The sequence below is a fragment of the Microcebus murinus genome, chromosome 15 (assembly GCF_040939455.1).
Source record: "Microcebus murinus isolate Inina chromosome 15, M.murinus_Inina_mat1.0, whole genome shotgun sequence".
NCBI classification, from domain to species: Eukaryota; Metazoa; Chordata; class Mammalia; order Primates; family Cheirogaleidae; genus Microcebus; species Microcebus murinus.
This window is the reverse complement of record NC_134118.1, coordinates 33,213,904-33,226,274: the sequence shown is the minus strand read 5'-3', so window position 1 is coordinate 33,226,274 and position 12,371 is coordinate 33,213,904. Positions and strand designations below refer to the sequence as shown.

Genomic DNA, 12,371 nt, shown 5'->3' with positions numbered 1-12,371 from the left:
AGTTCCGCACCTTAGGGGCAGGAGAGCTTTGGGGCATTTATATATCAAATTCTATTGACCATTGCTTGACAGCTGATGGGGGACAGGGAATGTCTCAGTACTTCTGGTCTGCTGGAAAGCAAAGGGAGGCTCAAGAGAGAAAGAGGCAACAAGGCGGCAAAGTGCTGGCAGTTGTCCCCATACAGTAAAGTCTGGAATCAGGAGAGAAACATCAGAACTAGGGATTGATATACAGAGTCACCTACAAACATACAGCATTTGAAGGCAAGAAATTAGATAAGGCATCCTGGGGCAGTATTATATATAAAGAAGAGAGGGGATCCAATGAATAAATTTACATCAATAATCTTTTACTGTATCACGGTAATCACTACAGCCAATTCATTGTTTTATTCATTCATGCAATAAATATTCATTGAATATCAAATCAACTTATGGCATCATGCTGAAAACTGTGGGAAATTAATATATCATATATGAATCCTCATCCTCATTTTTCAGTCCCTAGGATCTGAAAGACCCTTAAAAATTAAAGATTGACCATAATTGTCCTAAGAGAGATACAAATAAAGGACTGTTAAGAACTCAAAAAAAAAAAAAAAAAAAAAAAGAGATTACTTTCACTGTAAAATGTTTTGAAAGGAAAATAGCCTTTAAGCTAGGGATTGAAGCCTTTTAAAATTTGTAGGACTTGACCTTTACAGCCTTATGAGGTGGATACATTTCAAGATACTTAAGAACAAGATACTTAAGATACTTCAGAACAAAACCACAGAGGTAGCACATTGATGGGAGGATCACTCTGGAGTTCATTAGATAGTTCAACCTGCCTCATGATAAAATATATAAATGGGACTGGCAGTAAATATTTCTAGAATACTGGAACCATTAAATGCATCTCTAAAGGGCTTAAGAAAAAACATTTAAAACTGTAATTCCATTTCACATCCATTGTATAGCTTATAATTTTCCACTGTATTAATATAATATGAACAATCCTAGAAATTCACTTCTCACTTGTCCATTTTGGTTACATGTTGCCTAGCTCTTAAATGTAGGTCATTAATAGCACCCTTTCCTCTATCCACCTATCTGATTTAAATCTTAGAGATTGAAAACTCACACATTACACTTGGATCTGTAATGTGGGATTACAAATAACTGGATCAGGATAAAAGGGAAGGGAAAGAACTGATGTGGTAAGGAGAAGATGAAACACAGGCTCAGAAGAGCGGGCTGAACAGTAAAGAACCAGGGGACATGCTGGTGGGAAGAATGGCTCAGGCCCAAATGACAAATGGAGGGGGTCGGCAGATGCACAGACCACCAAAGGGGTATTACGCCCCCAACCACGCTCTGCACTTGTCTCTTTAGATATCCTTCAATTTCAATCCCTTGCTTCAGTTTCTTTTTACAATTCTTTAAGAGACTATGAGACATATCCTTTTATGGTAGCCTTTAAAGAAGTTTTAGTACACAGCCCCTAAAGAACAGAATTTAGCCATCATAGACGTGCTGAAAAACATTGCTTACAAGAGAGTCCACTTTTTCTCACATTGGTTATCCTAAGAATAAAGTTTATAGTTACTAAGGGACTAAGTGTTTATCTCCATGGTGGTTCTTAAGAGGACTGGCATGGTAACTACACATGATTACATGTACAAGAGAGCCAAGCAAAATAATAAAAAGAAACACAATTGGCAAACAAATTATAAACTCAAAGAACGTGCCTGAACTCCTACAAAAGGAAGGAATGTGTAGAAACATTTGCTGTACATGAATCCATAAAGGGCAATTTAGGAGGGTCAGCGGGGAACAACAGACAAGGAAGCAGTAACATCCTTCCTATTCAAATACCCTGAAATAGACTGAGCGTTATAGACCCTCAATTTAGAAACCTTTAGTTTAAAAAACAATTGCGTGACATGGTAATAAGCAACAAGATACAACATACAAATCAGTCAATTCTTTTGAAAGTGACTGAATAATAATAAAAATACTACCCAAACAATGTGTTAGACCAATATTAAAGTATCTGTGTACTTGTAAAGAAAATTTATGAGTATCCATTCAAAACTTATAAATTATGAAAAAAATACATTCTCTGTCCCAAGCTATCTATGTGAGATACCAGTTGAGGGGAAAAGGAAAGGGAAAGGAAATAAAAGGGAGAAAAAAATAAGTAATATATCTTATAATAACTGATTTTGTAGTTCATAAAATCAACTTTCATAGAACAAAAAGGTCAATAAAATAACATAACTACTTTCCATTCAGAAAAACAAGACTGGTTTTGCTCCATGGCATCTGCACATGAAACCTCTATTCTTCCAGCCTTCTGGAATGCATCAAAACACAAAAGAATTATCCAAAGAGACAAAATCTTTCCTCTTCCCCCTCTTCCTCCTTCAGTGAATGATTTACTGTTCAATAAGGGTTAAGCCAGGTCAGCTAATAAGAAAAGAGGGAGCCACTGCTCAACCTTCATGCAGAGTAGAATGGAAAGTATTCCCTGGTTATTTATCCTTTAGTGACTTAACGGACACTGGGAATAGTTGATAACGTTTTTAAATATTTGATTTCACAAGTTACCTCTCCTACTTTCAAATGGTCCTTTCAAGATCTACGTGTTGACAGGCCAGAACCTGTCGTGTCCTGAGAAGTGCACAGCCCAGCTCAAAGGCCCACACAAGTAGAATCGTTGAAAAAAAATCCTCGGGTCACACATGGTGATATGCCAGATGTTAGAACACCAAATGGGTTGACGTTTAATTTCATATTTCAACTAAATTAACTGGCTTACTAAGTGGATTAATTTATCATTCGACTCCCATGTTTCTAACTTTTTAAAAGCACACTTTAATTTTCACATCACCTATGCTATTGTGTGAACACTGAGCAACTTGTATACATGGTATGCAAAGATTCCTTTACATTTTAAGAAATAACCTTGTTCAAAAATAGATTTAATTCAAAACATTCTATTATTACATAATTCACCCATACTGCTATATGATTTTTCCAGGTAGTCTGGTAGAGAAAGAATTTCAGGCAGTGGGAGAACATGCACAAAATCCTGCAAAAATCATCGAATCCAGGGAACTGAAGGATTCCAGAAGAACATCAGCTTAAGATATCAGAAGTAGATGGATGAAGTAATAGGACTTTTGAGCTTGATCAAGGAAAGATCAGTTGGACAGCAAATTCTCATATTTGGGGAGGAAAGTAATGAAAAGAATGAATTTTTTACACTATGTTAAAAGATATTTTATTAAATAAGGCATTTCTACAATGCCTATATAATTGTAAACAAAAATGAAATCTCATTATATAGCTGACACTCCTTATAATAAAGAATATTACTAAGAATCCAGGTTTATAATTTTTATTATACATGAAATTCAGCCTCATTTGATATCCTTTATCATCTTATTATTGCTTTAATTTCCCTGCTCAGTGATCCATCCCGTAACTGCATTTTAACTTCTTTTTCCTACTATCTATTCTTGGGGGTGGAGGGGTGGAGGGGGGTCAGCCAGCAAAGTGTGGAATGCAGCAAAGTTGTTCTGAATAGACAAAATTGACAAAAATTATGAAAGCAAAGGACGTGACCAACTCAGGATTTTGACCTTTAGAACTCGAAACCAATAAACATGAATTCTTTTGTATTATGGGTGAAATGGCAAGCATTTCCTGTTATTAAAACTTTTTTGGCTTACCTTCCCAGGACTAATGTAGAGCTTCTGAAAAGATAACCGAGCAGTGACAATAAAAAGATTGTTAAGAGTGCCTCTAAGGTAAGGGACAAAGAGTATTATATTTCTACCGGGAAGGAAACTTAAATTATAGGCAAAGATCCATGAAGGCTTAAGTTGCCCAGGACTGCATTCACCTCTTGGGTTACTGCATGTGCTTCAGGACACTCACAATCTCAGAGCTGGCCTGCCACGGGGGAGGTGAGTCAGTAGTGATTCTCTTTCATAACTATCCAAGAAAAACGACCCACAATAATCTTGAAGTGCATTACACCTTAACTGTTTATTAGAGCGGGGACATCTGAGGCTAAAACAATAGACAAATGCAAGGCTGTTAATATTAGAAACCAAGCTTACTGCCCCTTACTCCCTAGAATGCTCAAGTTCCATGAAACCTTGGACCACCCAGACATTCGCTATGCTAACCATCCTCTTACAATAAAGTGGAGATATTTATTCGGAATTATGGTTTATACTTACAGTGGAACCTATATTTGTATGGATTTTAAACATTACATTTAAAGGAGTTTTTTGTTTTTTGTTTTTTTTTTCTTTTTTAACTACATATGTTGAACAGAAAACTCAGGTCGTGAAGTGTGCTTTAGTATTTTTATTTTAGAATCTTCTTTCTCTTGAAAATTGTTCCTGACATTCCTCATAAAAAAAGCATATTATAGCAACATTTAAAAAGCATCTATAATATCTGACCATAATATTTATAGTATATTATTTGGTTTAAAAGTAGCTCAATATTTTAGAAGATGTATAAATACATCTTCTAAAAGGGTAAGAGAGGGATATTTACTTACTAACGTAATGCTAATTGAATTTATTAGGAAAATTTAATACACTCTGTTTTGATCAGGATTCTAAATGCATGAAATTCATCTTCACGTTTCTTACAATTTAGATTTTCAAGGGATTACATTTTTAAGGTAAGCAAGTTTACCTTTTAGAAATCAAAGCAGGCATAATATTTACTTTATCTAGTTAAAGGAAGTAAACTCAGGAACAACACAATGCATTTGTGCTCAGAGAGTGAAGAAAAAAGTATGGGATGAGAATTAATAACCGTCACATGGTGGAATCAGACTGGCCTGTTGAGAATCTAACCTCTGCCATTTTGTGCCTTTCTACAAGACCTTGAGCAAGTTCCATTTCTTCTCTGAGTCTCAGCTGCCTCACCTGTACAAGGAAGTCAGCTAATCTGCAGAGTTTTTTTTGAAGACTTAAATTAAAGAAAGGTAATGAAATACTGCCCTACAGTAAATACCTAAATATTAGCCATATATTCCTATCATAAAATAAAATGCAGTGAAATGCTGCTCGTGTATTTAATAAAATATCGAAATCTAATAGAGTAGATCCTCATTATATGTGGATTCCATACCTGTGAATTCAACTACTGGCTAAAATTTATTTGTAACACGAAAATCAAAATGCAGCACCTTCGTGGTCACTGGCCAAAGTGCACATACACAGAGCAGCAAAAAGCTCTGAGTCACCCAAAGCGATGTCATTCACAGCTGATGTAGAACAAAGACATGCTCTGCGCTCTTGTTTTAATTCCCATGCTATAAACAAGTATATTTCTTGCAGTATATTTAATGCTAGGTTTTCCCCATTTTTGTGCTTTTTCTTGGTAATTTCACTATTTAAAATTGCCCAGAGAAAGACGGCCGGTTAGCTCAGTTGGTTAGAGCATGGTGCTAATAATAAAATTGCCCAGAGCATAGCGTTGAAATACTGTCTGATGTTCCTAAGGACAAGAGCTGTGACATGCCTTACAGAGAAAATGCATGTGTTAGATTAGCTTCCTTCAGGCATGAGTTATAGTGCTGTTGGCCGTAAATTCAATGTAAATGAATCAACAATACACAGCCATGTATCACTTAATGGCAGGGATACATCCTGAGAAATGCACTGTTAAGCAACTTTGCTGGGTAAACATCATAGAGCGTACTTACACAAACCTAGACGGTACAGCCCACTACACACCTAGGCTATGTGGTATGGCCTATTGCTCCTGGACTACCAACCTGTACAGCATGTTACTGTCCTGAATACTGAGGACACAATGGGAAGTATTGTGTGTTTAAATACAGAAAAGGGACAATAAAAATATAAAAGATAAAAAAAATACACCTGTACAGGGCACTTACCATGAATGGAGCTTGTAGGACTGGAAGTTGTTCTGTGGGACTCAGTGAGTGGTGACTGCATATGAAAGCCCATAAACACTGTACACTTAGGCTACACTAAACTATTTTTAAAAATATTTTTCTTTCTTCTATGATAAATTAGCTTTAGTTTACTGTAACTTTTTTACCTCATAAACTTTTTAAGTTTTTTTTTAACTATTTGACTCTTTGGTAATAATACTGAGCTTAAAACACAAACACTATTTTACAGCTGTACAAAAACATTTTATTTTTTTATACCCATATTCTATAAGCATTTTTTCTATTTTTAAAATTGGGCTTTCTTTTAACTTTAAATTTTTTGTTGTTGTTGTTGTTAAAAACTGAGACACAGGCCAGGCGCGGTGGCTCAAGCTTGTAATCCTAGCACTCTGGGAGGCCGAGGCGGGCGGATTGCTCGAGGTCAGGAGTTCGAAACCAGCCTGAGCAAGAGCGAGACCCCGTCTCTACTATAAATAGAAAGAAATTAATTGGCCAACTAATATATAGAGAAAAAATTAGGTGGGCATGGTGGCGCATGCCTGTAGTCCCAGCTACTCGGGAAGCTGAGGCAGGAGGATGGCTTAAGCCCAGGAGATTGAGGTTGCTGTGAGCGAGGCTGACGCCACGGCACTCACTCTAGCCTGGGCGACACAGTGAGACTCTGTCTCAGAAAAATAAAAAATAAAAAAAAATAAAAAATAAAAATAAAAAAACTGAGACACAAACATACAAGCCTAGGCCTGCACAGGGTCAGGATTGTCAATATTACTGTCTTCTACTTTCACATGTTGTCCCATTGGAAAGTGTTCAAGGGCAATGACAGGCATGGAGCTGTCATCTCCTATGATAACAATGCCTCCTTCTGGATGCCTCCTGAAGGCCCTGCCTGAGGCTGTTTCACAGTTAACTTTTTTTTTTAATATAAGTACAAGGAGTAAACTCTATAATAACTATAAAAAGTATAACATAGTAAATACATAAACCAGTATCATAGTCATTTATTATCAAGTATTGTACATAACTGCACATGCTACAATTTTATAGGACTGGCAGGACTGGCAGTGCAGTAGGATTTTTTATACCAGCATCACCACAAACACATAACTAATGCTTTATGCTACACCGTAAAGGCTACATCACTAGGCGATAGGAATTTTTCAACTCCATTATAATCTTATAGGACCATCATTATATATGCAGTCTGTCATTGACCAAAAACATCACTGTGCAGCGCATGATTGTATTAAACAGTGTCTTTAAGCAGAAGCACACATAAAACAAGGTTATGTATCGATCAATTGACAAAAATGTTGTGACCAGGGTGTCACAGAAACATAAATTCCTTAAGAGTCACAGGAGTAATAGTTCATCCTCAGTAATTTAGTGTTTGTGATGACTTCATAGACCATAGTTACTGTGAAACAAGAATAGACTGCATATGGTATATCTTATATTAAAGAATATGAATATAAAACTTTAAAAGGTCCTTTGTTCAAGGAAATTAAAATGTCAAGTACAAACATTATAAAACATTAAAATACAAACTGATAATTGCTGGAATGCAAATACATAGAAGGTATAATTACAAATCGCTGTCTTTCCTTTTTCTATTATGGTCATTGGATATCAATATTAAAATGTAAATTACCACTCTCTTTGGTTGCTGTCAGATAATACTAAAAATAAAAATGCCCTGCTAATTACTAGCTATATGACTTCCTATCACAGTCTGATATATCTTTCAGTGAAATCAATATATGCCCAACATCTCCACAGGCTGAGTTTAAAAATGTATCTGTCTCTAGGTTGTCTGGGGTGGAAATTATTTCCCTTGAGAGTATTTAATCTCAAGTCTTGAATGCATCTAAAGAATGATTCAGAATTTTAGGAAATAGGAACCCTCAGAAGAGAATTTCCACACTTTAGGTCTCTCTCTTCCCCACAACCTCCATCCTCCAATTCATTCCTATCTAAGGGAGAGGAGGAATAAATACAAAGTAATTAGTCTAATAAATGACTTGTTTCATCTTAAAAAAAACACAACAGTTTCCACCCTTTCTTTTTGACCTATCAATGCCAGCCCTCAGGGTTTTGTTCCTTTCCATGTAGTATCTTAGATCATGACATAAATAAGAGGTGGAGGGTGAGAAGATTCTGGAAAAAGCCAATTGGGAAAACCTGAAAGATTTGAAGGCCCATGCTAAGGAACTTGGATTTATCTAAAAGGCAAAGCACAGCTGTAAAGGAATTTTAAAAGACTGACATTTCTGACAGCAGTGTTGATGTATGGGATGGACTATATGAAAAGAAGAAAAGTGACAAATTAGAGGTTACTGCAGTAAACTGCAAATACCATAATAGTGTCTTAAAACTAAGCAGCAGAGGAGACTGAAAGGAATGTTTAAGATATGTCTAGGAAGTAGAAACAACAGACCTTGGAAAACATTTGCAAACAGGGATGGAGAAGAGAAAGAGGCAGATTTCTGAATGAACAATCTGGTGAAAAATATTATGCCCCATGCAATGGAATTCATGAAAGAAACTAAATTTGGGAGCTGAAGAATTAGACTAGTTTTGAGCATATCAAAATTGAGGTAATAAGAGAACATTCACATCGATTTGACCAGCAGGCACGTGGATATATGAGTCTGAATGACAAAAGCAAAGTATATACTGAAAATAGAAATTATTGACAATTTCCAAATGGTTATTGAAGTTGTAGTCATAGAAGCATGTCTGAAGAAAAGGTTATCATAAGAGAACAAGGTCAAGGACACGATCTTGGAAACATCATCATTTAAAGCATTTGAATCTTACTTTTCAAGAACTAAAGTGCATAAATTATGTGTGGAGCTTGATAAAATGCTATTGCCTTTCCACTGCAAACTTAATATGAAGTATTTCTTCTGCAAACCACCACAATGAAACCTAAAGTGAAGAATCCAAAAATTATTTAAATAATAAAAAATAAGAAAGGCATATTCACCTTTCTGAGCATGTTGGAAAAAATACTTTTAAAGTGTCCGAAAATCTCTGAATAATTTCCTGAGTTTATCATTACCATACAATTGCTAATATTTTGTTGAAAGGCAAATTTCTTTCACTAGCAATTTTATTCCTGGGGGAGAAAAAAAATTACCTTAAGATAAAGTTCTTTAGAGAATGATGAAGAAATGAAAGAGATACAAAATCAAGGAGTGAAAATTTTCTTAATTTTAACAATATACTTAATATTAATATACTTTTTTAATATATGAAATTTGCATAGTATCAGGTTTGCAAAGATTAGAAGAATTATACCTATAAGGTAAAATGGTTATTTACAGTGAATTTTAGGCATTTTTATTCAAAAGAAAAAAATCTAAAAATTATCTATGATCTATATATTTAATGCTTTTTTAATGAATGTACTACTTATATAATGGCATAACAAAATTATAATATAAATAAACTATTCATAATGCCAGAATAGATTATCTGACATTTTTAAATATTTAATAAAATAATCTAGATTCTAGAATAGGTACAATAATTTTAAATTTTTAAATCAAATTTATTTGGAAGTAAAAACTGCATTCCTATCAAATATTAGAATTCCTATTAAACAGATGTCAAAACCAATACAGAATACAACCCGTCTTGGGATCTAGGATTTGTGATTCAGTACAGCCCATGAATTTACCCTAACAATACAATAGCTTCTCTCTCAGCCTTTGGATGAATAAAGCCTAGGCCTACATTATTATTTCACTAAAGAGCTTTAGATATTTAATTTACATATAATTATTTTTTAGGTTTAAAGGCATGCCAAGCCATACCCTTGCCCTACCCAAAGACCTACTGTAGTTGCTATATTACCACCTTAATGTTGTTTTTTTTCTGGTTCCCAATATTATATTAAATTACATCACACAATAATTTGTGCACAAACTTCTAATACTGACATCATGAACAATGTGAATTCACTAGAAAAAATAACTCAATGAGTCAGATACAGAAACAAGAAATAACAAGCAAGTTGAACCCTATGTGAAAGAAAATCCTGTAATCAGCAAGGCCTTGTTCTCACTTACTGGATTTTCTCCCATAAATCTACAAAGTTAAATTAAGCTCATAAAAGAGGGCTTGAAGTGATGAGTCTACACAAATCTTATATATAAGAAAACACACATGTTTCATTTAAATGGCAATGTGGAATTCATATCAGACTTGTATTATGAGCCAAGTGGAATATATGCAGAAAATGTTTTATCATCGTATATTATTTAAATTGTGGCTTCTTCATATAAAATGCCTTTTAAAAACGTCATATGTCCTGACATCAATGTGTCCTAAGAAAAAATAAAAGTAACGCATCCTTTAAAGAAATATTAAACAATTCCTAACTCTGATCTTTCCTTTACAAGCTTTACTCCTAAAATATAACCCATGCAATACAAAACTGTTAACACTGATACCAACTTGATGTGGACAGAATGCAGAATAAACATGGAAATAAAACTACTTGGGTCTCTAGCATATAAAGTTAAGAGGGACTTACTGGAAAGGAAGTCATGGAAACTGGTAAACAACTGCAATTACTCTGCAAAACTACTTTCTAAAAGCACTCTTCCCTACCTACAATTACATGCAAAGAAAAAAGAACTGGTGTTCTTATTCCTCTCCATATCTGAAGCAATTAGCAATAATCTGAATAGATTATTCACATGAGAGGTCTTTCTATTGCTGAATACTGTGAATTACTAAAAATACATATTTAAAGAATCAAACTACTGATTTATAGTCAAGGAACCATAAACAAAATCATCTAATTATTACATCAAATCAATTGTTTTCCCATTTCAGGACAGCTTTTCCTTCCTAAGTACTTCAGTATATATATGTAATATATATATATTTTTGAGTCAGAGTCTCACTCTATTGCCCAGGCTAGAGTGCTGTGGCATCAGCCTAGCTCACAGCAACCTCAAACTCCTGGGCTCAAGCAATCCTTCTGCCTCAGCCTCCTGAGCATCTGGGACCACAGGCATGCGCCACCATGCCCAGCTAATATTTTTTATATGTATTTTAAGTTGTCAAACTAATTTTTTTCTATTTTTTTAGTAGAGACAGCATCTCGTTCTTGCTCAGGCTGGTCTCGAACTCCTGAGCTCAAAAGATCCGCCTGCCTCAGCCACCCAGAGTGCTAGGATTACAGGTGTGAGCCACTGCGCCTGGCCTGTACCCTGTTTCCCCGAAAATAAGACCTACCCATAAAATAAGCCCTAGCAGGATTTCTGAGTATTTGAGCAATAGAAGCCCTACCCTGAAAATAAGACCTAGTGATGGGCGAGGCTACGCAGCGCATCTGCACAACTCATGCATTTCCTCATGGAGCGGTAAAGAAGACAAGCAGCCCTTCTCATCTACCCCATCGTGACAGCTACTACCCCAGAGGTGACGGGAAAGGTGCGGGCAGCCCCACCAACAATATTGGCTCCTGCTGTCAGGTCCCAGCCAATGGTTCTAAAGGAAATGGAGTCGCAAGAAATTCAGGATGGAACTCGGGGTTTGGCGAGTTATGATGATGTTCTAGAAGAAGACGACTTAACTATATTTGAATAAATGTACATTGTTGTACCGTACTTAAAAAAAAAATAATACATCCCCTGAAAATACGCCCTAAGGTGTCTTCTTGAGGAAAAATAAATATAAGACCCTGTCTTATTTTCAGGGAAATGCGGTATTTCTAAGTATGCTGAAAAAGTTCAAAAATTATAGCACTTAATCCAGAGAGATTAAAGCCAATCTTCCCTAAAATTTTAGAATCTTGTCTATGCTAGTAAATACCCTAAATAGAGGATTAGAAAATATATATTCAGCACTCAGAACAGTTGATTTTTAGCCATTTACTCAAATGTTTAATAATGTAAATCAGATAAATAAAACAACGAGTGAGATTCAAAAACAAGTCCCTGCCTTTTTTGGAGACTACTTTGCAATGAGGGAATTAAAATGTTAAAAAGGAGAATTGCCTAGTATTATTAGAATAAACACTCATCTGCCAAGGAAGGGATCTATGTCTCTCTACACTGACCTATACCCACGGCCTAAGGTTCTCAAAGTGCAGTCAAGGAACCTCTGACTATCTGTCTAGAATACCCTTGTGGGGGTCAGTGAAATCAGGAGTATTTTCATAATCATATTAAGGGTGTTGTTTTTGTTCTCTCATTTTTTCTTATTGACTTTTGCACTCTCATTTTCTTTTTAAGTGTATAGTCAAGTTTTCCTGAGGTTGCCTAATGAGTGATATCACTAATCGCAGAAGCCTACATGAGAATTCAGCTTTCTAGTAACCCAGGCACTAAAGAGATTTTCAAAAACTACAAAACAGTCCTCTTTCCTCACTAATGGTTTCTGCTTTGGAAAATATAACTATTTTTTCATAAAATAT

At 35.3% G+C, this 12,371-nt stretch overlaps 1 protein-coding gene across 1 annotated transcript in view; it reads right to left on the bottom strand.

Moving 5' to 3' along the window:
- PDGFC (platelet derived growth factor C) overlaps positions 1–12,371 on the bottom strand; it is a 221,926-nt gene that overhangs the window by 176,947 nt on the left and 32,608 nt on the right. The window lies entirely within an intron of this gene.